Source organism: Mesocricetus auratus, unplaced genomic scaffold (genome assembly GCF_017639785.1).
Source record: "Mesocricetus auratus isolate SY011 unplaced genomic scaffold, BCM_Maur_2.0 Super-Scaffold_100009, whole genome shotgun sequence".
Taxonomy (NCBI): Eukaryota; Metazoa; Chordata; class Mammalia; order Rodentia; family Cricetidae; genus Mesocricetus; species Mesocricetus auratus.
Window position 1 is genome coordinate 70,326,341 of NW_024429193.1, and position 26,735 is coordinate 70,353,075.

Below are 26,735 nucleotides of genomic sequence, written 5' to 3' on the forward strand. Positions count from 1 at the left end.
TGATTATTTAGTTGTGGACCCAATCAAATCTTCTCTTGGAGGATCATGAATTTGAGACTTAGGAAAACAAGAACATGGACAATTGAAACAGAGGAGCTGGAATGCTGTGACTCAAAGAGAAGGATGAGTTAGACCGGAAGCCACATGGGAGTGCTTCCCATGAATAGGGAGGGAGGTCATCCAACATCCTATGTACCTCACTTCCTGCTGTGAATTCAGCTTCTGGGATACCCATCCCTGTCTACTTACTGCTTAGGATACCGCTCAGTCTTGGCTCCCAGAGCTCACCCAAACATCTGCGTTGCCTAAGACAGCCTTTCTCAGTGTGGCTCTCAATTCTGGTTGCATGTGAGCATCACCATTGCATGTTCTAAGACACACAGAGCATTTCCATCTCCTGCTGCCTCAGATCTTTGGGTTGTTTTTTTTTTGTGATTCTGTAATGGTTAGTATCGATTGTCTACTTGACAGGCCCTAGCATCATCCAGGAGGCAAAGCCCTGGGAATGTCTGTGAGACCCACCCTACAGCCTACTCCATGGACTGAGGTCCTGTACGGAATAAAGAAGAGAAATCGAGCCGGGCACCAACATTCATCTCTTTCCGGCTCCTAATCACAATGAGATTAACCACTTCATACTCCCACTGAAATGCCTGCCCCCATTTCAGACTGTGCCCTTAAATTGTGCACCAGAACAAGCCTTTCTTTTCTTAAGTTACTTTTATTGCTCCATAACAATAAGAAATGTAGCTCATCCAGACGTGGTTCCCTTAGTCCAGTTGACCTTGAACTCACTATCTGTCTGAGCATGACCTTGAGTTCCTAATCCTTCTGCCTCATAAGTTGTGCTACCATGCTCCCTTGCCCCAAAATTTCTATTTACAAGAAAAAATTATTTTAAGATGGTAGCTTTAAGATGATGAGATGAAACATGTTTTCACATAGTCTCCTTCTGTTTTTGCCAAATTTTCTAAAATACCTGCAATGATAGTTTGTAATATGAAAGACATAGCCACAAACAAGGAAACAGAAGTAAGTCCTTTGGTGATGTCCGTGGCTGATGCTAGCATGGTCACCTGTGCTGGGTCACGGTGCTTCCCAGGTAAGGTGCGTGCCTATGGTGAGAGGGCTGACTCTATTGTCGGATACAAGTGAGCCAGTCATGAGGGCATGAGAACAGGAGAGCTGCCCTTCTCCCATCTGCTGGGTGGTGGCACCAGTGAGGGAAAGATACCCTCCCCGCTCTGCTCCTTGCTACCTGTGGCAGGCCAGAGAGCTGGCTCCTGGATCACGGGAAAGAACGAGTCCTGCAACCCACCAACTGCAGCACACAGGAGAGCAAGCCCTGCACCGGGCCTGGGCAGCACACCGGGCCATTGGGACCTAGTGTGTCACAGGTGAGCAGGTGAGCCAGCCCTGAGGGTGTAAGAGCAGGAGAGTTGATTTGCACCCTTTGCATGGCCCCTACAGCAACCTGGAGAAAAGACCCTACGCCTCTCCTGGGCAAAACAGTAGAGCTGCCCTGAATGAGTGAGGGGAACCCGGGCCTGAGGGTCCTGCTCCGTACTGTGGGCTGTATTGGGTGAGCCAGATGAGGCAGTGCTGGAGAGCTCATCCAGGTAGTAACGATGAGGGAAACTGGCAAGCTACCAACCTAGCTACCACCCTGATGGGGGATGTCCTTCTGTATATATGTTTCTCTTATTGGTTGATGAATAAAACGCTGTTTGGCCAATAGAGGTGGGAAGATAGGTGTGGCTAGGAGATGAGGAGAATCCTGGGAAAGGTAGGCAGAGAGGCCATGAAGAGATGCCACACAGAGACCGGGAGGATAGGATACACCAGGTTTTTTCTGGTAGAATAAGGCTATGTAGAAATACAGAGATTAGTAGTTATGGGTTAATAATTAAGGCAGAGCTAGTCAATAAGGAGCCTTAGCCATTGACCAACAGTTTGTAAATTATTATAAGTCTCTGTGTGTTTATTTGGGGCTAAAGCAGCTGTGGGACCATGTGGGACAAGACACATTTCAATACGACCCAGGCCCAGAACCAGGACTATGACTTAGCCCACCCCAACATTCACTGAATCTATGAACTGTTAGAACATGTGAAGGGGACAAACCTGCAGATCGAAAACGTCAGGATCTCTATGACACAGGACAACAGGATATCCAAGAGGAGCCCCAGTGAGAACCCATTACCGGTGGTATAGTAGAAGTCAGAGGCCTCGAGCCAGACTCCGGGTAATGCACACTTGCAAGTCAGGATGAACAGATGAAGGGTAAACTGTGCGTCTCAGTGGGTCACGCCATAGCTTCCACAACAAGAGTCTTCTTTTTGTTTTGTTTTCGTTTTGTTTGGTTTGGTTTTTGGTTTTTCTCTTAAATGTGGTTTTGTTTTGGTGGGGAGGTTAGCAAGGGCAAAGGGTAGATTTGAGGGGACAGGGTGATGAGTGGGATTGGAATGCATGATGTAAAATCCACAAAGAATTAGTAAAAGTAAAAAAAAAAGGAAAAATGAAATGAGTCTTCATGTTTCTGGTGAGTTGTCAACAATGACAAGCTGATTCAGTGGAAAAAAATAATTGCCCAGCAAATATGTTGACGTGATTACACACACAAGGAAGAGAATGAAGTTAGATCCCTAACTCCCACCATACACAAAATCAATTCAAAAAGGAGCACGGACCTACAGGTAAGTTACCCTTATAGAATTCTCAGAAGAAAACTTGAGTGTTACTCTTCATGAGTCTTAGCTCCAAATGCTTTCTTAGGTGTGATAGCAGATGAACAAGAGAAAGGAGAGAGATGGGAAAGAGGGAGGGGGAGAGAGGGAGGAGAGAAATGGGAAAGAGGGGGGAGAGGGAGGAGAGAGATGGGAAAGAGGTGGAGAGAGGGAGGAGAGAGATGGGAAAGAGGGGGGAGAGGGAGGAGAGAGATGGGAAAGAGGGGGAGAGAGGGAGGAGAGAGATGGAAAAGAGGGGAAGAGAGGGAGGAGAGAGATTGGAAAGAGGGGGAGAGAGGGAGAAGCGAGGGAGGGGAAAGAGGGAGGGGGAGTGAGGGAGGGGGAGAGAGGGAGGAGTGAGGAAGGGGGAGAGAGGGAGGAGTGAGGGAGGGGAAAGAGGGAGGGGGAGAGAGGGAGGAGTGAGGGAGGGGGAGAGAGGGAGGAGTGAGGGAGGCAGAAATTATATATGTGTGTATTGGAGTCAAACTAAATCAAAACCTTTAGTTTACTGTGCTTCAAAAGACATGGTTTATAAAAGTGAAAAGCGCACTCACAGAATGGGAAAAATATTTTCAAGTCTATGCCTGATAAAGAACTTGTTTCCAGAAGACATAAACGTTAGGCCATAGCAGAGGGTGTCACGGGGCGAGACAGATTGAGCAAGGCAAGGAATATCTTTGATTTCAAAGCCACTCTTTTGATAATCCATTGATTCTTTAATCCATTAATGAATTAATCCATTCATGAGAGCTGTCTGGAACTCACTATATAGACCAAGCTGGCCTCAGACTGATGGCAATCCCCCTGCCCCTGCTTTCCAAGTCCTGAGACTGTGTTGCCCCATAAGCGGTTCCTAACGGCCTCTTAAAAGCCCAACTGAGTCCCGCCTCTTAATACTTCACTATATAAATTTCAGCATGAGCTTTGATATGGACATTGAAGCCATAGCAACAGTCAGGTATGTAGAGACAAGCAGTTGCTGAGAATACCGGCTAGAGAGCATAGCTGCTGGGGGCGTGGCATCCATGCTGAGGGGCGTGGTATTCCTGTCGAGGGGTGTGGCAACCCTGCTGAGTCCGATGGTGATGTTCTAAGATTCAACTGTGGTGATGCTGGGAAGTCTTATGGAAGACACTTGGGCCCTGTGCTTCTAGGAGTGAGCTTTTGGGTGTGATTAAGAACAAAGCGGCATGCAGAATCACGTGGGAGGAAAACGAGGGCCTGCTTAGCCCTTCTGGGATAAGGGGACGTGAGAAGCACTGGAATGATAAAAGTAAGTCCTACCTCCTCTGGCACAGCCTGCTCACTGATCCACCAAACTGAATTCTTTTGTTATCATAAAGTTCTAGATCTTTTCTTATCCAAAATTAGCTGGGGGTGGTGGTGGAAGGGGGTTAGTAATTCTCCTAGCCCATCTGTCCTTATTATTTAGAATATATTTTAGGATAGTTTTCATCACTCCTGGCCTTTTGGTTATGATCCAGTATAGAATATATTTTTTTCTGTAAATTTAGATTTACAGAAAAATTATAATAGCAGAGTCCTCATATACCATAATATACCCCGTGCTTGCTATTAGTAATAACCTCCACTAGTACAGTACATTTGTCACAACTAATGACCCCAAAATGATGCAAATGCATAATGATTAACAAAAATCCATGCTTTGTTCAGATTTCCTTCGTTGTTGTCTTTTAAATCTAATGTGTTTTTCCACTACAGGATCCTATGCAAGACACCATATTATATTCAGTTTTGTTGTATGTAAACTCCCCTAAGCTGTGCTAGATTCTCAGACTTTCCTTGTTTCCAGTGACCTTGGCCATTTTAAGACATAGTAGCTGATATTTCATATATCTCTGTGCCTAGGCGAACCTCATGGGCCTCTCAACATTAGACCAGAGTTATGCAAATGTTGGACGAAAAATCATAAAGGTAAGTGCCACTTTTGTTACATGTCAAGGGCGCATTCTAGCAAAAATCACTTGTCACCGTGGATGGTGACCTTGACTGCTGGACAGAGATGGGATTGGGTTTCTTTATTTGTGAAGCTACTGGGTTTGTTTGTTTGTTTCTCCTCTTTTCCATATTTGACTCAGGAAGAATGTCTGCATGGACAGCCCACAGTTAAAGAGTGGGGAGGCAAGTTGCAATGTCACAGCTAGAATTTAGATCTAGAATATTCTCGAAAGACCCATGGGTAAAGGCCTGCTATGGGGAGGTGGTAGGAACCTTAGGAGGATGGGAAATATGAGAGGTTTTTAGGTCATCAGGGTGTGGCCTTGAATGGGACCGTGGGACCCCCAGATCCTGTCCTTTCTCCTTGGTTTTGTGGTTCATGGGATGAGTGGTCAGGCCTTTCCACCTTGCTGTCATGGTGCCCTGACCACATGCCCAAAGCCTGCAAGCCAAGAATAACCCTTTCTCTTACGATAATTGCCTCAGTAAAGCCAACTGACAGAACTCATTTCCTTGAAGGAGGAATCCTTACAATTATCTGGAGTTCTTCACGGCGAAAGAGCCACCCCATCCATTATTTATGCAATTCACTTGTTTATCTCATCATGAACTCACAGATATTTGTCTTAGATGTCCAGTTCTAAGCTAATTCTCATGTTCATTTGTTGGTGTGTTGCTATTGAGGTGGCTTGCCTGGTCTATTTAATTACAAAAAAAAATTCAGTCTAATGTGAAGACATCTCACACATACCTATCCCTTTGGTCTAACACTTGCTAATACTTTTTTGGCATGTCTACCTATATTTTCATTTTTTTATCTCTAATCAATAACTATATTTAAGTAACCATACTAGCATGATCATGCTGTATACAAGTCACATAAAATGATTCCTAAATATCACATACAGTAAGCTACTGCTGAATTTTTCTTGACTATCAAAACGTTATTATTCATTTGTTTACTACTTATTTATTGCATTTGGGTTGCTCAAATCAAGTTTGCCCTGGATTTGCCTCACCGTGACCTCATTGTGCCATTCTGTGCGCTCCTGTCAATATCCTAAACTACAATTAGATCTAGAAGTTCATGACCTGCAAAGGTAACAGCGTTAACACGGAAGCCCGTGTCCTGACTCCGGCTTTTAATTCTGATGGATCCTTCTCTCTCCAGGAAGTGAAAGTCCTCCAGGACTCACATTCGGAAGGCGAGAGACAGAGCCCTCAATATGGACTTTAAGGCTGCCAAGAGTTCATCCCCGCCTCCCACAAGGCCGCATGGGAAAGCCAGGAGAGAGGCAACTGGGTTCTCATGTGTGTGTTTTAAGGCTTGTGATTAGTCTTTGCTAGTACCTAAAGTCTATTTTCCCCATAGCACTATTATTCTTCAACATGCCATTTTTAGCAAAATATATTCGACGTTAGGTCAGAAATGCTGATACATTTTTATTTAAAAAAAAAAACAGTTGAGGATTCAGACAGGCTGGAGATTTCGGAAGAGTCGGTGTCTTCATGTCCAGGTCCTTTCTGCTCCATTTGCACGCCCTCCTCTGCATCCTCACAGAGGGACCTGGCTGGCGTCTTAGTGTGTCCCTGCCTAGTGGGTCCCTGCCTGCGTCTGTAGCCTTCCTGCTCCTTCAGTTCTGCTGTGTTTATCCTCACAGCTCCTAGTCCTCTGCCAGTAAGTTGAACTGCTTTCTTTGATGGGATCCTGGACATAGCAAACCAAACCCCTCATCTGCCACATAAGAGAGCGTCTCAGAAGTGCTGCTTAATGCTGAGGCTGGCCAGTCACCCCAGGGCAAGCCCGGGCCATGGGGCCATGGTGACGACGTCCTAGGCATCTGCTCCCAGCTGAGACAGAGCTGCTGTGGAGGGATTTTTCTAAGTGTTTTCTTCCTAGCACCAAGACCTCTCTCTCTCTCTCTCTCTCTCTCTCTCTCTCTCTCTCTCTCTCTCTCTCTCTCTCTCTCTCTCTCTCTCTCTCTCTCTCTCTTTTACCCCCCATCCTGTCCCCTAGTCACTCTTCAACAAAAGATTCAAACTTACAGGTGGGGAATGTGCCTCAGTTGGCAGAGGGCTTAGGGAGCATGCCTGGTGGCCTGGGTTTAATTCCCAGCATCAAATAAACCAGGTGTGGTGGTAGTTAGAAGCAGGAGGTCAGTTCAAGGTCATCCTCAGGTCCATAGTAAGTTTGAGGCTAGTCTGGACTAGGCAAGACACCAACTCAAAGAAAGAAAAGAAATCTAGCCATCTTTGGGGGAATTACATTAATATAAATTCAATAAATTTAAATATACATCTTTAAAAGGAAACAAAGAATATCCTCTTTGTGTGCTCTTAAAGGCGCTGGGTGAGCACTGTCTGGGAAGCTCTGACGCCATGTCTTTCCTCTAGGGTGTCTCCATCACCATAACACAAAGGCCCGCGGGACACTGCCAAGCGTCCCCTTTGGAACATGGCATCATGCAGCCAGACATGGCACCAGAAGTCATTACCGCTTTGGGGCTGTCTAGGCAAAGAGTCACGGGCTTCAGCTGGAGTTTTATCTCAGTCAGGCAACTACCCCAGCCCCATGCTGCATGATGGCTGATGGCCACTTTGCAGATGGCCCTGCGGTGGCTGGGGCCGAGTTCCTCTGCATTCCATCCTGGCTGTGATTCCAGGAAGGTTTGGGGTTCTCAACTCAAATGAGGCGGAGAGTAGATTGAAGCTCCACCTCCCCGTCTTTAACTCTCCTGGCCACTGGCTTCCTTCCAGCCCTAGTGTCACACCCTTCTCCCTCTCAGAAACCTGGCTTGTTTGTTTGTTGGTTGGTTTTCATTCTTTCCATGCCTTCTGAATTCCCGCTTCCTCAATTTTTTTGGACATCCCTCCCACTCTCCCTCAGAAACCATGTCCCAAGTCTGTTCCTGTGATGTTTCCCAGCCTAAAAGCTTTGTCTGTTGGTGATGGCAGTATTACCAATTTCTAAACAGTGTGCCTACAGAGATGTCACCCCACAAAGGTAGCATGGAGGCTACAGGGGAGGCTAGCCAGGCCCTGAGGAACATGCTGAGTCCCCCAGCCAGCTTTGAGCGTCCTGTCTCAGGCCCTCTGGAAAGCTTTTCAAGGGGCCTGTGTAGCTTACTCAGGTTCCCTGTTCAGTGCTGACCCAGGGAGACCAGGGACTTGGAGCCGGCCCTGGCCACTGTGTCCCTGCCCTCCAGTCCCAAGGCCAAGGGTGAGCCTTCTTCAGACTCTTGACAAGTTCCCCTTACTTTTAGCCCGTGAAGGTGGAGTAAGGAGACACAGGTCCCAGGTATCGCACTTCTGGAAACTCTAAACCTGACTCTCCTGGGGCTTCTGTTTCTGCTGCCTGCAAATAGTTTTACAGTACCAGGGGACACCTGGGAATTCATTCCTCGAGAAACTGGGGCTTCGGGGTCAGTCTGCAAGAATCAGATGAGATCCATCTTCCTCCGCCAGTTCAGTTCATTTATAAAGTTGTAACTCAGGCTCGCTGGGGGAAGGCAGCCACCAGAGCAGGTCCAGCTACAGAGAAACGCACACCTTGGAATTGGGGGACGGAGACCAATGCTTTTTCTCCAAATCAATTTTGCTGAGGCATGGTGTGCCCTCCCATGCCCTGGACACCCAGGAAGCTTATGTCTTACGAAGCAGCAATTAAACACCCAGTTGATAAAAATAACCTTTTAATTTATTGACTGACAAAAGGCTTTATTTATCAAACCATTCTGGGGCTCTCCAAAGATAACATGGAGGCAAAACCCAAAAAGAAAACCAAAGCTTTAATGCAGGGTTGCAGCCTTTTGCTTCATTTCGCTGTGAATGGAGGGCGATAAAGCGCACGCTCCGCAGCAAACGCCGCGGTGTAATGTTCTTTTGTGCGTGAGGCGAATCCTGGGGTGCAGGATTTCTTACCTACAAGAAGTCTGGTGGCAGTGGCTGGCTCCCAGGCACTAATGATGTCTGTCTTTATATCTTTGGCTTGAACTCTAATTTGCTTACAGTTTAATGAACATCAGTTCTCGCTGCAAAGTGTCTAAGTACCTGGGAGATTGAACACTTAGGCAGTCAAATGCTCTCGCTCCCCGCACTAATCTTCAAGGTCTGAATTCTAAAAAGACTTCTAAAGGAGAGTGGCTCTTTCAAGCCTGGTGAGCCACTTCTGAGGAGTAACAGACCACTCAAATTAAAAGCCACGATCTGGATGGAGACTCAGGTTGTGCTACAAGAAGAGCAAAGGCTTCTCTAGCTTAGGTAATGGCGAATTCCTGGCTGCCACCACCGCTATGCTAGCTTTGTGCCTGTTTCCTTCCCTGACTTTGGTTTTCCCAACAGTCGCTCCCAACAGTTTCAATTCCCTTCTTGGAACGTTCTCTTCATCTCTGAGGATTTGGAAACAGGAGGTGATGGTGTCAACGGAGGCAAGGGAAGAGGCTTCCAGTGTGTCCCCTCTTGCTTATTTCTGAGGTCCCTTTACTTCAATGCTTTGCTGAAGATGGAGTTTCTTTCCAGCCTGATCCCACAGCTTCAATCCCAAGTGAACACACAGAAGTTTACATCAATTATAAACCGTTTGGCCTGTGGCTCAGGCTTCTTATTGGCCAGCTCTCTCTTAATTATTAAACCATTGCATTAATCAAAGTATTTACACATGGTCTTGGCTTACCCAAGAATGATCAGACCTGTTACTCTTACAGCAGCTACATGGTGTCTCCCTGGAGGCCTCTCTCTGCCTTCTCTTCCCAGAATTCTCCTAGTCTGGTAACTTTCTGCCTGGCTACTGGCCAATCAGTGTTTATTCATCAACCAATAAGAGAAATGTATATACAGAAGGACAGCCCGCATCACTTTGCCCATGGAATACAGACTGAGGTTATTTGATAGGATTATCTAGATGTATATAATTATCATCAGTGGGAGTGATACATTTCACTTACCATGACTTCTCAAAGCTCAGTTGTTGAGGTAAAGCACCGTCCATAGGAGTGACTAATGCCAATGTATGGATTCTACTACAGCAAGTCTGGGATAGGACCTGAGATGCCTTGTTTCTGGGGAACTCCCAGGTGAGACTTGTGTTGTGCTGGTCCATGGTCCACCCTTGCAGTAGTCATGAGCTAAGCCCTTTATCTGGGTGATCTAATTTAGCCTTCATTACAACCAGTGAGGTAATAAAGACGGCTGAGGTACAGAGACTCATTTACTAGGCTGCTGTGGAACAATCTTTTTGGACACTGTGGAGATTTGTCATTGGGACTGGGTTAATAAAAAGCTGAATGGCTAATAGGTAGGCAGGATTTTCAGGGCAGAGAGGATGCTGGGAAGAAGGGCAGAGAAGCCAGCCAGATGCAGAATGTGCGGGACACAAGAATGGGACAGAGGTGAAAGCCATAGGGTAGAACACAGACTAATAAGAATATGGGCCAATTTAAGTCATAAGAGCTAGTTAACAATAAGCCTAAGCTATCGGCCAAGCTCTCATCACTACTAAGAAGTCTCCATCTGGTTACTTGGGACCTGGCTGGTGGGACAGAAAAAGTCTGCCTATAGTGGGTCCCTGGGATGTGGAGAGAGAAATTGATTTTGTTATGTCTGACTTTGCTGCCTAAGCAGAGCACTGCTGTACATGCTTCCTCCTCTTTCTAACGGGTGTTTTTATTTTAATTAATTAATGTATTTATTCTATGTATCGTTTACATTCTATTCATTTCCCCCATCCATTTGCATCCACTTTCTGCTCCTGTACAGTGCCCAAATAAAGCAAAATTTAAGAGGAAAGAAAAGGAGAAAAAATAAAAAATAAAATAAGGGAAAAGCTTAAAAACCTCGTCCTGGAAACTGCAGTGTGACACAGTGACTCACACTGTGAACCCCTCTGTCCACACATCTTTACTTGCAAGTGCTCATTGCTAAGAGACATTGGTCTGGTTTGAGGCCTCTGGTTTCTACTACCCTATCGACGCTGGGTCCCCACTAGGACTCCTCTGGATATTCTGCTGGTGCCCTGTGTTGTGGAGATCCTGCAGCTTTGGTCTGCGGGTCAAGTCCCTTCACGTGTACCAGTAGATCATACATGGGGTGGATGATGGAGTGGGCCAAGTCGTAACCCTGGGATTGGGTCTGGGCAGCTGTAGGGTTGGTCTGCCAGATGTGAAATGGGGCAGCTGTCCCATGCTTACAACTCTGGGCCTGACTCACTGACACCTGCCCCAACCGGGTTAGCTCTCTCACCCCTCTGACCACAGAGCCAGCTCTCCCACCTGCCCCAGGCATTGATGGATGGGGAGGTCAACTCCCCCTTCCCATGCCACCCCAACACAGACAGACGGGAAATGTGGACATGCTCTCCCATGCTCACAGTTTTGGGGCTGGCTCACCCACACCTAAGCCAACAGGGTTGGCTCTTCTGTGCTGTCCTAGAGAGGTATAGGGCCTGCTCTTCGGAGCGTTGCTGCTGGTGGGGGTCAAAGATAGTTCTCCCACTCTTATCACCACAGGGCCAGTTCTCCGACCTGCATCATTCCCCCACCCATGCCACCACAAGACAGATGCAAAGAGGGGAGAGCTCTCCCATGCTCGCAACATCAGGGCTGGCTCGCCCACACCTGCACTAACAGGGTTGGCTCTATTGTGCTGCCCTGGCGAGGTGCAGGGCCCTAACAGGGGCTTTCCTGTGTCAGTTGCTTTTCTCGTTGGTGTAACTAAAGACCTGACCAGAAGGAGTTTAAAGAAGAAAGAAAGGTTTATTCTGGCTTACGGTTTGGGGGGAAAACATACTTTTAAATTTGGTATTTTATGTATTTGTGTGTGTGTGTGTGTGTGTGTGTGTGTGTGTGTGTGTGTGTACACATGTTCATGTGGGTATTTGTGGAGGCAGGAAGAAGGTATTGAATCACTTGCAATTGGAATTACAGGTGAGTGCTAGGAACTGAATTCTGGTCATCCACAAAGGCAGCAAGTACTCTCAGCCGCTGACCTGTTTCTCCAGCCCCCAAACATACACTCTGTGATGGAAGGGGAGGCGTGGCAGCAGGAGCAGGAGGCCGCTGGTCACATTGCGTCAACAACCAGGTAGCAGAGCGTGGGCAGAAGTGAGGCTAGGCTATAAAACCTCAAGGCTGTGCCTCTAGTGACTCCTTCGGCAACACTCTGCCTCCTGAAAGGCCCATAGCCTCACCTAACTGCATCTCCACCTGGGGAACAACTGTTCAAACACATGAACCATGGGTTGTTCTGCACCCAACAACAGGGTAAAGTTGTACATTAGTCTTAATCCAGACTTTTCTTTAGTGAACCTTTGTTCAAAACAACATGGCATCTCTTCATCTGTGACAAGGCCCATTAAGGTCTATGGCCAGTCAGGCCTGGCCATGCGGCCATGAGTTCCCAATACTGGCCTACAAGAGTTCCCAGTAAGACACAGAGAGTGCCCACAGAAGTCAGTTTCGTCACTGGTCATTTTGGGTCTCCTGACTCTGAACTGACTGGATAGCTAAATTTGTACATGCCTTAAAATTAAAAATGGCACAATGGGATTTCTAAGTGTCCTTCTCCATTGTGTTGGAAGAATCCACTGTTCTCCAACAGCCGGGGCCTAAAGCACACGAGGTTAAACATGTCAAACACTGACTTAGCTGTCTGCTGTAGGAAAGGACAATGTAAAAGCTGCCTGTCTCTTAGCATCCTCAGCTGTAAACAACAAGAGTGACTGTCATAGAGCCTACCTCACAAGATTACTGGGAACACTGCATGAATAGCTTCATGTAGGGAGCCCTGACATGGTGTAATATTTCAAAAAAAATCTTGGACTAGGAGACACCTCAGAGAGTAAAAATTCTTCCTGGACCACCATGGCCTGAATCTGGAGACCCAGCATCCACATAAAAAGCCAGGCATAGGCTAGAGAGAGTGCACAGTGGTTAAGAGCACGCACTGTTCTCTCAGAAGACCAGAGTTCAGTTCTCAGCATCCACATCAGGCAGCTCATAGCTACTCGTAGCTCCACCTCTAGGGAGATCAGAGCCCTCTGGACCTGCAGGCTCCTGCACTCATGTGCACATAACCACACACATACATGTAATAAAAGTAAATGGAAAAAGAAGCTTGACGTGGCCGCATGAGCCTGTGACCCCAATGCTGAGGGTGGCAGAGACAGAGGGTTATTGGGCTTGCTGGACAGCAGCCTATCTGATGAACAGTGAGCTCCAGGTTCAGTGAAAGAGCCTCCCTCAGAGAATAAAGCAGAGAGTGATAAAGCAGGAGACCCGTTTTCCTCTTCCAGCCTGCACATGCGCACATGGATGCTTGTCCATGCCCACATATACCATACGTGTACACACATGCACACAAGTAACATTTTAATTTTATAAATGTGACTAATTTTTTTAGATATAAAAAATAATCCAAGTGAAAATCGGGCAACAGATTTAAACAGAAAAATCTCAATAGAAGAATCTCAAATGGTTAAGAAACACTTAAAGAAATGCTCAACATCCTTAGCCATCAGGGAAATACAAATCAAAACAACTTTGAGATTCTATCTTACACCTGTCAGAATGTCTAAGATTAATAACACAAGTGGCAGTCCTTACTGGAGAGGATGTAGAGCAAGGGGAACACTCTTCCATTGCAAACTTGTGTAGTCACTGTGGAAATAAATATGGTGGGTCCTCAGAAAGTAGGAATCGATCAACCTCAAGACCCAGATATACTGCTTGGGTATATACTCAAAGGATTCTCCATCCTACCCTAAGGACAGTTGCTCAACCATGTTCATTTAAACTTTATTTGTAATAGCCAGCAAGTGGAAACAACTTAGATGTCTCTCAACAGATAAACAAAATATGGTACATTTACACAATGAAGTATTACTCAATTGTTATAAAAATGACATCTTGAGATTCACTGCTAAATGGAGGGAACTAGAAAAAAAATCATCCTGAGTGAGGTAACCCAGACCCAGAAATACAACTATGGTATACATTCACTTGTATATGGACATTAACCATAAAGTAAAGGATCATCAAGCTACAATTCATAGGCCCAGAGAGGTCAAGTAAAGAGGAGGGGTCTGGGGAGACACAGGACTCTTCCTGGGAAAGGGAAATAGATTTTATGGGTGGTCAGGAAGCAGGTAGGGACAGGAGGTGGGGATCAGGTAGGGGGAATGGGGTGGAGGGAGATAGTGTAGGGAGAGATGGCTGGGATTAGGGGGTACTTTTGGGGGTTGGTGTGGAAACCTAGTGCAGTGGAAACTTCCTGTAATCTATGAAGGTTATCCAAATAAGGACTCCTGGTAATGGGGGATACAGAGTCTCCCACACAACACAGTTGAGCTGGTGCCTACGTGAAACCCTCACCCTCTGTTCTGGTCTATTTGGTGCGTGAAGGAATTCTGCAGGCTACTGAAAAAGAAAGGTGGAGACCAACCCAGCCCCAAAACCTTTGACCTACAATCTGTCCTGCCTGCAAAATATGCTAGGACAACAGTAGCACAGAACTTGTGGGCGTAGCCAACCAATGACTGACTTGACCTAAGACCCACTCTCTAAGAAGGAACCCACACCCAACACTGCTTGGGTAACCAAGAACCAGAGACTAGATAGACCAGAGATCTAAGGTAAAACCAAACACAACTGGTCTTTAAAAAAATAACTCCTAATGATGTTCTGCTATACTCATAGATCTGTGCCTTATCCAGTCACCATGGTGAGGCTTCCTCTGGCAGCTGATGGGAACAGATGCAGAGACCCACAGTCAGACACTATGTGCAGAGAGAGTCTAACCTGGAGGTCTTCATCAAATCCTTCCCATCAGAGTCCAGGGACTTCCATAGAAAAGGGAGCAGAATATTGTAAAAGCCAGAAGGGATAGAGGACACCAGGATAATATACCTCTAAGTCAACTAAACAAGGCGCCTACAAGTTCACAGAGACTGAAGTAGCCAGCACAGGGCCTACATGGGTCTAGATCAGGTCCTCTTCGTATATATTATAGCTATCAGCTTGGTATTTTTGTGGGATTCCTGACTATGAGAGCAAGTGTGTCTCTGACTCTTGTGCCGGCTCTTGGGACTCTTTTCTTTCTGTTGGGGTTGTCAAACTTCAAAATGATAGTTTTTGCTTCATCTGTTTATATTTTATTTGGTCATGTTAAAATAATGTGACTAACTAGTACTAACAGTGACTGGAACAAACAACACGGATGAGGACATCCATGAAACGTGCGTGATTGGTTCTTTGGGTTTTGTTTGTTTCCTGTATATTTTAGGGTAGAGGAACTAATTGTACTGATGCTTCCCAATAAAGAATGATGGGGGAAAGTCCCCAACCTTGGGAAAACATTACAGATAATTCAAAGCAGGGCCAGTGAGGTGGTTTGGCGGGGTGAAAAAGGGTGCTTGTCACCAAACCTGACAGCCTGAATTCAATTCCTAGAACATGTGTACACACACACACACACACACACACACACACACACACACACACACACTCCAAAGCAGAGAGAGAGAGTAAGAACCAGAGTTAGAGCCTATCTCTCTGCTTCGTGCATCTCCCAGTCCTGGCACCGTTTAAGTGAAGAATTTCTTGGCTAATAGTTGTAGTGGTGATAGTATGTTCTGAGCCTGACTCCTGAACTACTTCTTGGATGCTCTCTGTGGATGGGCTAAGCATGCTGAACCCAGCTCCTCAGCTACCACCACAGGGCTGAGAGGCAAACATGCCTTTCAAACGGAAACACACTTTTATTTCCTGAGGGCCCTCTAATCAAGGCAAAAGCTATTACTTGATCGCATAATTAACCTTAGGAATGGAAGTGTAAACAGCACAATTCATGAAGCTGTTAATTGGTCTTCCCTGCTACCAATATTAGCCCAAGTTGATCTGTTGTTCTCCTCTGTTGAGTATTTTAAACAGGAAGTTTTTCTCATTTGGATTTCTTCAGCACAACCAAGAGGGCAAAGAGGAAAGCACCGTGTTTCCAATGGTCTGAGAGTATTTTGTAGCTAAGAGCTGCTTGTTTCTCCTGGAGGAAGAGACCTTTGGGTGTATCTGGACCCGACTCCGGTCCGCCCCTCTGTGCACTCACTCGCTGTGGGGCCCTGACGCAGGAGACCAGACCCCTAGGCAGCAGAAACATAAAACAGCTGGTAATGCTCATGTGCAGTCATGCTGCCCAACTTGCAATCTCAGTCTCATTTAGCACTGATTTATTTGCAGCAATTCATTGAGTGAGTTGGACTAGAGATCCTGGGGAGTGTGAGGGTTTGGGGCCGGTGGGTGGTGTGCCTGTGTACATGCCTGTATACATGCCTCTGCACATGTGCATGCTTGAAAAAGAGAGGTGCTGTCAGCTTTGGGGAGTACAGCACCAGGTTTTGGGTTCTTTTAGATTTATTTTCTTTAGATTTAAGTGTGTGTGCACATGTGTGTATGTGCACGCACACACATGTACTTGCAGTGCTGTTGGAGGCCAGAAAAGGGGGTCAGATACTTGGAGCTGAAATTTCAGGCATTTGTGAGCCACCTGGCATGGGTTCTAGCATCTGAACTGCGCTCCTCACCATGGGGCACCAATGTTATTAACTACTGAGCCATCTCTCCAGGCCCGCAGTCCCCATGAATTTTAAACAATTGCACTTGGCCCAGGTGTGGTGGTGTACACCTATAATCTCAACACGGAAGACACAGAGGCCAGAGTTTAAGGTCAACCTGGAAGATATAGCAAGGTCTCAAAAAAGCAGAAGGAAGCGGGGGCGGGGGGGGGGCAAGGCAAGAAAAAGGGAATAGTTGTATTCAGCAAAACAAGAGACATAAGTTCTAATACAAGACATGTCACAGCACTTTTTCCTTTTCCACAAGGCACACCCATGTGGGAACTTGGGCCAAGGACCAGAGGTAGCAAACAACACTTATGGGACTCTTTCATCGGAGCCCTTACTGTGGAACCTAGTCATTTAGTTAAGTTAGACCCTGAGCCTTTAAGGAAGGCTTTAACTTAAAAAAGGAAGGAAGGAAGGAAGGAAGGAAGGAAGGAAGGAAGGAAGGAAGGAAGGAAGGAAAAGGGAGGAGGAAGGAAGGAAGGAAGGAAGGAAGGAAGGAAAAAGGGAGGGAAGGAAGGAAGGAAGGAAGGAAGAAGGAAGGAAGGAAGAGAAACGGCTGAGGTGGTAGCATGGGTCTTAATCTATTCACAGATATTTTATGAAGTTTGGCGACTCGAGTGAGCCATCACTGATACTTCAGGAAATTAAGAAGCCGCCTGCTTCAGCAAACAGCCAATTTCAGCTGGTAAGTAATGGTTACCAGGTTCCACAAAACAGACAAAATTGCTCATGGTCTGTCTTTGCTTTGAAACCTGAAGTCATCTTGCTGTATAAAAGTCTAGGCCACCAAGCAGAAGGCCACAGTGAAGTGTGCACAAATGGGTAGCATGTGACTGTAGGACTCAGAAAACCACACGGCACAGACAGGCAATGTCTGTGGTTTAGAGGCTTTGGGGCTGTCTAGGGTGTGTTCAGAAGAGTCAAGTGACAACTATCTGCCTGTCATTTAGACTTTGGGATTTGGTCTGCAGGGCTAGGCTGACACAAGCTAGCCTGCCATATAGACCACCACATTCGAGGGCCGCAATGGCTCAGAGGTTCTAGAACCTTCAAGGAGACCAAGCCTGGGCACACAATTCACTCAAGGAACAGTTGTGACTTTTCCCTTACAAATGGAAGGTCAGTGGTAGCCCAGGCACCAATGTCCACCCACTCGTTTCCCCTGCCACTTCCTGGGGACAAAAAGCCTTTGGTGTCAGGGACTTGTGAATTTGCTTTAAGGAGGTCATGTAGCTACAGTGTCCCAGAGAACTCCTTCCAACTCACTACGTCTACTCTTCTACTCTGGCTTTGTTGGTATTTTGCACCAGACATTTTTGGGAAGAGTAACAGAGTTATAAAAATGGACATTCTTAACTTAGCTTTCCAGAAAAATCAGTAATTTACACTTTGCCAAGAGAACATGCTAATAGAGAAAACACCTTAAGACTCTTGGTAGGAAAGTTGAGAACTACATGCCACGGTAAGAACTGATGGGGAAATGGGCTGGAGAGGAGGGAGGGGTCACTCACTGTCTTTGAAGCTCCAGGAATGGTACACCTTCTTCAGGAAAGGCAAGCAGGTTGTCTCTCCATCTGCACGTACCTGAATTAATTCAGAATGTGAATCCAAAACTTTCTGTTTTGGACTTCTGAACTCGGAGAAGTTTCTTTCCTATCATAGTGGATAATCTGTTGTTTTCTTTTCAATTCTTGGGACCTTTCTTTAGGGGCCCTCCAGGCTCTCACTTCAACTGATTCTTCTTAAGTCCAGCTACCCAGCTGCTGTCTCAGAATGCTCTTTGCTCAGCTTCTGAGCTGACATCCTATTTTCTGCATGACACATTTTCCTAGTCAGTGTTCTACTGCTGTGAAGAGACACCATGACCATAGCAGTTCTTACGGAGCAATGGATTTAATTAGGGCAGGCTTATGTTTCAGAGGATTAGTTCATTATCATCATTCGGGAAGCATGGTGTCATGCTGGCTGACATGGTACTGGAGAGGTAGCTAAGAGTTCTACATTTGGATCCCCAGGCATCAGGAAGGAGAATGAACTACTGGGCCTGGCTTGAGCTTCTGATACCTCAAAGCTCACCCACAGTGACACACTTCTTCCAACAGAGCCACACCTACTCCAACAAGGTCATGTACCCCTTTTAAATAGTGTCACTCCCTAAGAGCCTAGTGGGGGGGGCATTTTTATTCAAATCACGACACACATGTTCTTTGCTGACGGTTTATCTCACCGTTTTGTTGGACCAACCCTTTACCAGGAAACATTCGGAGCAGTGGTTCTCTGGGTCTTTCCACGTTGGAAATTTCTGTCTCCTCTCACTTGAAATGTGTTGCCTAGGTGTTGAATCCTAATTTGAAAATAAATCGCCTATGTAACTATGATTGAAGGTCCCAGGCTAGCATCTACTGCTGCTATTGAGAAGTCTAAAGTTTCAATTCTTCCTCTTCTTTCTCGTCTTTTTCCAGTGCTGGGGATGTACAACCAGGGGTCTCAGAGATCAGCTGGGGCTTCATGTGCTTGTTGTCTTGTTGAAAAACTGAAGCAGCCAACAGAGACAGCGAGCAGTAACGGACTTCATTAAGAAGCAAAACAAAAACACAGAGTGGATGCATTGCCAGAGGGCCGCCCATCCTGAGCGAGCGCGAAGTTCTAGAGGAACAGGAGGAAGGAGTTAGTTGCTGAGGCCCTGCAGGGTATGGGTAGTTTTCTGCTCTGATTGATGGCTTAGGCATGCAAGCCTTCGGTCACTGCAGGTGTTCTTTCCCATGATGCATCTGGTCTTAGTCACGTGCACATCCAATCATGCATACGTGTAAGACTTAAATAAGGCTTTATCCCTAAATGCTTAGAAGACACAGTTTGCCACTGCACATGGATCTGACTAGTGTAGGCTCAACTGGTGCACTGCCTCAAATGTCAGAATAAGTGCCCAGGTGTGTTTGGCCACAAAAAAAAAAAAAAAAAAAAAAGACATGACTAGGGGTAGCTAAAGAGCTAAGAGATGGCCCGTGTGTTGCTTGATGCAGGTGCTGGGCGGTGGGTTGTTCCAGGTTACTAAGTTTTCCAGCCCCCTGCCTCACTCAGCAGCAGGTCCTTGCGCATGTCTGGTAAGGGCACTGTCCACCCAGTTATATTTCTAGCGCCCCCAGATCTCTTTTTTTTTTTTAGCCCTGATTGTTTTTCTTTCAAGGGTGTAAGAACTCCCCAACCCATTTGATCTAAGATTTCATAGTGATGAACCACAGTACAACAGGTTCATCATTAATTTTCAAAGGGAATCACAGTTATCCTTCTGATCAGAGTTCAAACTCGTTTATCTTCTTGTATTATTTTTGGGTAATTTATTCTACATTCTCTTTCTTTCCTGAACATTCCTGTTATTCAGACAGTCAGTATCCCTGATCAATCCTAATCTTTTATATTTTCTCTACTTCCATTTTTCCCCTTTAACTTTGAATTCTTTAGTTTTTATTTTGAATTGAAGGTTTTTAATTCTTTCTCTCATGCTTTAGTTTCCACAAGCTCTTTTTAAAAGTTGCATTTTTCTCCCTACTATACAGTGAACTGTTTCCGGATATAAGAACAGTGTGATTCTTTAAGATTTTGTATTTTTTAAAATTTCATGTGTGTGTGTGTGTGTGTGTGTGTGTGTGTGTGTGTGTACACAAAAGTATAGGTGCCTACAGAGGACAGAGGCATCAGATTCCATAGAGCTGGAGTTCCAGGCAATTGTGAGCCCAGTGGATGCTGGGAACCAAATCTGGCCCTCTGCAAGAGCAGCTTGTGCTCTTCACCTCTGGGCCATCTCTCTAGCTCCACGCTGTAGACCCTTACCAAGGTTTTTTCATATGGTGTTTTTTTTGGGGGGGGGAAGGGGATTACTCTGTGAGATTACAATCTTTTTTCAAATGCTCAATGATCTTATCTTATGTAAGAGATAGACTTTAAGAGACCAAGAAAGCTGGGCAAGGGCTGTTTGCTTGTAACTCCTAAGCACGGGCCGGAGTGGAAGTAATGACAAGTTCAAGGACAGTCTGGGCTACTCTGTCTCTGGCAAAATAAGACATGAAGCAATAAGTATGCCATCGGGAATCTGTGTTGGCTGGGTGGTCCAACAGCTCTGCTGCAGGCCTCCTGCAAGCCCTTCAGCAAAATGCAGATGCCAAAGCCTCCACCCAACACCAGTGTGTGCTGACACTCTCTTTACTTCACCTCTCCTGGGGAGACTGTTTTCAGACTCCTGGCACCTTTGGGGAGGTAGTTTGGACATTGTGTCCTGGAAGTCTCAGAGATGACTAAGTCTGAAATGGCGACCTGAAATAGTCACAAGACAGTGTTAATGATGATAAAGTGAACACATGCTTAGTCACACGCTTTGGCCTCCACTCAGGTGGGATGGCATGGGCATGCCCCCCAATCAATAATCAGTGTAAATTTAAAAAATTCTTCTAGAGTCACACAACGTGACTGAGACAGAATCTGGACTCAGTTGTCTGTCGTTCCTGATGATCCTGATAGTAGCTGGCTGCTAACCTGCCCTGGAGACTCACTGTGTGCTTACTTTCTGCATGGCCTGGCCTCCTTTCATGTCTCAGAATGCAAAAGCTTGCTGTTCCTCTATTTGGATGGCTGTTTTTGGCACACAAGTAGACCAGTAGCATTTATTTTTAAAAATTCTTATATAATTGAGATCTCTATTTTCTGTAGCAACAGCCCCTTCCCCCGCCCAAGGACCTAAAAACAGACTTTCTTAAAAAGATTATTTTTGCATTTATTATTCATATAGGGGGAGGGTACAGGCATGTTAATGTCAAAGGACAACTTGTGGGAGTCAGTTCTCATCTTCCACCTGTAGGTCCAGGGACTGAATCCAGGCTGTGGGGCTTGATGGCCTTCCTGCTGAGCCATCTCACCTGCCTAACACGGTGGCCGATGGCTTTCCCAACACCATTTCCCCACTCTTCCTGCATTTCCTCTGCTGTGCGGATCTCACTGAACCAATTCTTCGTTGGCAACTCTTGTTTTTGCAGTTGGAAAAGGTGAGGGGAGTCCAGCACACAGCACTGGGAAACGTGTGTTCGCCAGTTCTGTCCAGTTGAATTAAGGCTCCTGGTTGCTTTTACATCTTCCAAGCTGATAGGTCAAGAATGAGGATCACATTTTCTGATAAGGCTTGTATGTGTGTGTACACATACATATATATTTATGTGCATATATATAACACGCACATATGCACATACATAGATACATACACACATGCCCCATGTTTATAAGAAAGCTCTGAATGGATATATATATAGTGGATCATGGTGCAAACCTTTAACCCCATCATATAGGATGTGGAAACAGGCAGAGCTTTGTAAGTTCAAGGCTAGCCTGATCTACATAGAGTGTTCCATGCCATTTAGGGCTGCATAGTAAAACCAAAAAAAAAAAAAAGCTGCATCTCTGGAACCCAATACAAGTTTGTTTTCTTCTGTGTGTTCTTGACAATAAAATGAAATTGTCATCACACAGGTTGTTTGAAAATGCTTAGAGGCAAACTGTACGGTGGCCACTAACTGCTAGTTTTAGTAGTTGTTAGGTCTCAAACTTGAGACAAACAGCTGAGGTGCCAATTTAGAATATCAAAACAGACCTGGCTGCCAGGTTCCCTGAGTTCCCACCCGTTAAAGGGTCCTCCTGTGGGGCACACCCTCCCTAAATTCTTTCAGCCCAGGGGCACCAGGTTCCCCGAGTCCCCACCCGCTAAAGGTCCTCCTGTCGGGTACACCCTCCCTAAATTCTTCCAGCCCAGGGGCTGGGCTGCCAGCTGCTTTTCCCTGTGTAACCCAGCCGTCTTGGCAACACTGGCCCTTTCGCCTTTGGCCCCTTTGGCCTCTTGGCTCCAGGTTCCCTCTCCCCTCTCCTCACATGACCGGCCCCGGTCTGCTGGTCTTGTCCACTCTGGACGCTTCCAGATGCCTCTATGTCCTCCCTCGTGTCTGCAGTAAATCTCCCCCACCACGCCTACAGAAGTCATGCCCTCCTTCTATTTTTTCTCCATTCAGTGGCAACCACACCCTTTACTGACTGTTGTGTGTCAGGCACTACACTAATTTGACCTACACTGTGTCATGTTGTCTTCATATTACCCCATTTACTGATGAGGAGTCTAAAGTTGAGAGACTGGCCTGTTCACCTTGAAGTGAGGAAGCTACATAAGGGTAATGAGTTGCTGGGAGTTGTAGTCCTCCAGATGGCAGGGGTTGCTGGGAGTTGTAGTCCTCCTAGTGGGCAGTAGTTTCACATATCTGATCACTGCCTAGACATCTCAGAAGGAAGGGATCTGCATTCCCAGGCCTTCAGAACTTTGTTGTATCATTCTTATTCTAAATGCTCACTTTGGATCCAGTTTTGACAAATCTTTTTACATCATTGGTAAACACCAGCTCTCCCAAATCTGAAGCAAATCTTTACCACAGGTGCTTCCCTTTATATTTAAGCTAGTCACCTTATCGTCAGATTGACAGATTCACATTTCTCGGTTACAATTTAGTTTGGTATAAGGAGGGCTTAAAGGCATCTTAGTTGCAATGTGAATCTTAAAGTCATGTTATCAACTTCCTTGTTGTGAGGAGGGCATTGCTGTTTCTTTTATACGTGTCAAACCTCCTGCGAAAAAAGGGTAAATTGGTAATGTTTTTGTGGCCTATTGTAGGTGAACCTCTGACTTGCAAGAGTCACTTCAAAGAACATTTTCCTTGCAGAGCACGGCTGCCAAAGAGAAACAAAGCCCAAAGACAAACAGCAGAAGTAGATTTTGCCACACGATGTTCAGGAGAGAACCATCAAAATGTCTACTCAGTGGTTCCTTGTCCTTCAGGATCCTAGGAAGAATCAGATCTGAAATAGAAATGCTGCTATTTTTATATTCAATTGCAAGTTGGGAAGTTGCCAGCTTTTTCAGCAATGAGTCTTCCCAGGCGTTGGATCTGGAACTCATTTCTACCGTACACTCTGGGGATGGCATGCGCTTGTGTTTTCCCTTCCCTTGAAGAGCCTTAGGAGTCACCTTCTGGTAGTTTCCTGTTGTCTTGCTTCATCCACCTGGAAAGAGGTGGCAGTTGGCAGGCACCTCCGTCATTTGGCCCTCACTAACATTAACTGAGTGGCCAGTGAGACATGCTGGCTAGTTACAACGCCAGACCATGCTATGCTGGCTTACAATTCAAAGCAGCGACTCTCAAGAGCTGGGCGCAGCCACCGCAGACCTAACAGTATTTAGCTTGTGGGTGGTAGAAAGTGCCAAAAGGAAAATTATGCAACGACTTTTCAAATTGCCATATGGTTACTTAATGCAGGAGTGCATGAGCACTGTATGAACACACACACCCTGTACCTCTGAGATCCAGTGGTCAGTGAGGCATGTCACATGTGGCCTGGATCTCCTGATCTTCCTATCTCCCGAGTGCTGGGATCACACACAGGAGCCACCAGGACCAGTTTTTTTCTTTCTTTTTTTTTTTTTTCCCTTGGATGGGTGAAGAATGAAAAGGAAAGGGGAAATGATACAAAATCAACACAGAAGAAAGTCTGTTCCCAGTAGTCTTTGCATGTAAAGATGCTTGTATACATAATCTTCAACGTGCCACAAACCGCCTCAGAGGCCTTTATTCCAATTCATTCATGTTGTGGCAACACAGAGACACTTTGCCCTTAGAATTACAGCGCAGCTGCAGAACAGGACACTCTCCTACACTGTTCTAAGGTATGGTAGGTCAGAGCCTTCATCGGCTGAGAGATCCAGGCTGCAGTCTGGATCTTTACTGGGGATGGGGCTTGACTAACAGAAGGGAGAGGAATGAAGCTCAGGGGAATACTGTCTGAGAAAGACTTCCCAGCGTTTCCAGTTTCCAAACAAAAGATCCAGAGGTTGGGTGGTGCAGTGGACATCTGTCCCTGCTGAGCAAACACCAGGCCTCACACCAGTCCCAGGGGCAAGGCCACAAGGCAGGCTCACTCTGCTCTTCTAGAACCCTTACTTAACGAGGCATGGCAGGGACAAGGGTCTAGGAAAGCGTGGTGTGGCTGGGGCTGGGAAGCTGCTTGCATCTCCTCAACCACTGGAGACAGGCTCCAAGGAGGGTCCTCCTGTTACTGCTTGCATCCTTGGTCCACTCACAGAAATGACAAATAAACTAGCTGGAGGACTGATAAAATGGCCCACAACTGCTGATACAAATAATTAGATGCCAATTGCTATTTGTGAAATTCAGTAAGTTGGGACAATCATGTAACCTCTTGGTAGGTTAATGAAAGAGTTGAGGTAACTCAATCTGTCAGGGTTCTTCCCAGTCAAAATTATGAACAATTTCAGTAGATCATACCCCAGTCCATGATGCCCTTAGCCACATTCAACAGCACCCACTGAGCACCCGTGCTGAGCTCACTTCAGAGTTGTAATTCTAGCATTAGTTTTTGTTATGATGATAGTTACAAAAATGTAGTTACATAACACAGTAAATTCCTTCAGTGATTTTTAACTATGGTAATTTCCTTAATTTCTTCTCTTTTTTTTTTTTTTTTTTTTTCAAGACAGGGTTTCTCAGTGGCTTTGGAAGCTGTCTTGGAACTAGCTCTTGTAGACCAGGCTGGTCTTGAATTCACAGAGATCCGCCTGCCTCTGCCTCCCAAGTGCTGGGATTGAAGGTGTGCGCCACCACCGCCCGGCTTACTTTCTTTAGAATAAGACTAACATTTTCTTTTTCAGGAACAGATATACATACATACAGACAGATAGGGTCTCATGTATCCCAAGCTGGAATAGAACTTGCTAGAAATAAACTTGAACTTCTGATCCTGTTGTCTCCACTTCCTGAATGTTGGGATGACAGGAATCATAATAGCTGGTTTATGTAGTGCTAGGGATTGGACCCAGGGCTTTCTGTATGCTAATATATCCTCAAACATTATGTATTCCTAGAACACTTACCAAGCAGACACAAAATTGTTAGGTACTCAATATTAGTATTACATTTTTATAAGATGGCAGAATCTATGTGACTTCACTTAAAATAATGTAAATTGGTGTAATACAACGTATCACATATATAAATTCTACATATATATCAATGCCGTTTTTTCATTATATACCTGAATGAACCACAAAGAAGTTGTCAAATGGCTGCTTTGTCCCACTGGACTTGGGGGAGGAGCAGAGTCAACGGCACAGACTCTGGGAGACAAGCTGGATGTAGCAAGCTCAGTTCACTTTACTAAGGGGAAAGCCTTATATATTCTCCGCCCACCTGGGGGGAGGGGAAACAGCACCACTGGCATCAGGGTCTCTTGTGGCTGGAGACTGGTTCAGGGGGTCTTGTTTCATGGCACATCAGCGGCTGCTAGCGGCTCAATTTGGGGAAGTTACTATACTGCATGCTCAGATAGTTGGTTTATGCCAACAAGGGGTCTACTGGGCAAATATGCCCCCACAGTCAAATACAGAACATTGCAAAAAAACTGTGTTCATTTTTGCATGTGTATGACGGGGGCAGGTGTAGCATTCATGCGACATGGTGCATGTGGTAGTCAGAGACCCCTCTGGGAGTTGGTTCTTTACTTCTGTCATGGATTCTGGGGTCAGGCCTCGGAGCACCACGTGTTCATTAGGTCACCTTGCAAGCCTAGAGAACATTTAACAGTAGCTTTTTCTCACTGAGTTTTACCTGCTGCTGAAGACCTACTATGCCTTGTAACACCCTCACACCATCCTCAGGAGCTGAAGACCTACTGTGCCTTGCAGCATCCTCACGTTATCCTTAGATCTTGCACATTTTAGAATGTGAGGACAGATGAGGTTGGACTGTCAGTCAAAGATCTAGTAACTGGCATAGCACTTAGTTTTTCTCAGTGTTTTAAAGGAGAGTGTTTTCCTCAATTACACCACAGTGTAGCCTCATTTAGGCAATCCTTTGAAAATATCACTTTCTAGGAACTGTATCAGCCACTTAATTTTTGTTGACTAACATCACTAATGTGAGCCGCAGGCATGGCTCTAGGCTGAGGCCTAGTCTTCTCAGGCTGCACTTACAGCCCCAGAGTCTGCACCATGTCTTGCTTTTTGTCCTGTAATACCAGAGTCTCTACTGCTGCCTCCCCTTTTGTTCTTACCGTGTCATTTGCTGAGGTCAAGTAAACTAACGCATTTCTAGAATAGCGTGTAAGCCAGTGTCTTTCCAGGGTAAGAGCCATGTTCAACACAGACTCCTGGGCCTACTCCTGTGATATGACTCAGCTTTTGAGTGGGGCTCTGTGAAGAGGGACTCCATGCTTATTTGAGACTTGTTTCTTATGGCCTGGATAGTTGAGATTACTAGACATATATATCTTTCCAGACTCTGTAATGGCAAAAGAAGAATGTAAGCGCAGGTGTGCACACACACACACACACACACACACACACA

At 45.8% G+C, this 26,735-nt stretch overlaps 1 long non-coding RNA gene across 1 annotated transcript; it reads left to right on the plus strand.

Annotated features, from left to right (window-relative positions):
* Positions 1-3,822: 3,822 nt before the first annotated feature.
* On the plus strand, positions 3,823-6,836 carry LOC121142456. Its single transcript, XR_005879497.1, has 3 exons — positions 3,823-3,999; positions 4,596-4,661; positions 5,857-6,836. It is a non-coding gene; the product is annotated as an uncharacterized LOC121142456 (long non-coding RNA).
* The last annotated feature ends 19,899 nt before the right edge of the window (positions 6,837-26,735 follow it).